We start from the raw sequence: 539 nt of genomic DNA on the forward strand, positions 1-539 counted from the left end.
TCTTGTGAAGTATTGTGCTACGGCGGTCGTAATCAGAACGTGATCGTCGATGGGGACTGTTTGAACAGCGTAAGGCGTGAGTTTTGGGGGTAATAAACTCGTTTTACGATGTGAAGTAACGAATTTACCCTGGGGTTTATTGACATATGAAATACTGTGATGTAGTATACTTCTAGTTCAGCTGAATAACAAGGTACTGTGTGGTACCTATGCTCTTTGGAGTTCGACTATTCGCTTTATGCCTTCGAGATTGTATGTATTCATGCCCAGGGCTGAAAAACTACGTTAATATAAGTACTAAGATAAATATTTTCTCTACATAATTACTTGCATTGGAACCATGTTTCTAAACGCATACAAGACCCACAAATTACTCCGGTTCTGTTAATGGTCGAAGATCAAAGCTAACAAGATACTACACCTGCTACCAATTAGTAGTACTTACACCAAAAAAAATGTCCTTACTTGTAAGAATGAAAATGAGCATTTTGTAGTGTTGCTCTGTAATCCTCTCCACGATCAATCTAATTCAATTGGAA

This window comes from Phytophthora parasitica (assembly GCF_000247585.1).
Source record: "Phytophthora parasitica INRA-310 unplaced genomic scaffold supercont2.3, whole genome shotgun sequence".
NCBI lineage: Eukaryota > Oomycota > Peronosporomycetes > Peronosporales > Peronosporaceae > Phytophthora > Phytophthora nicotianae.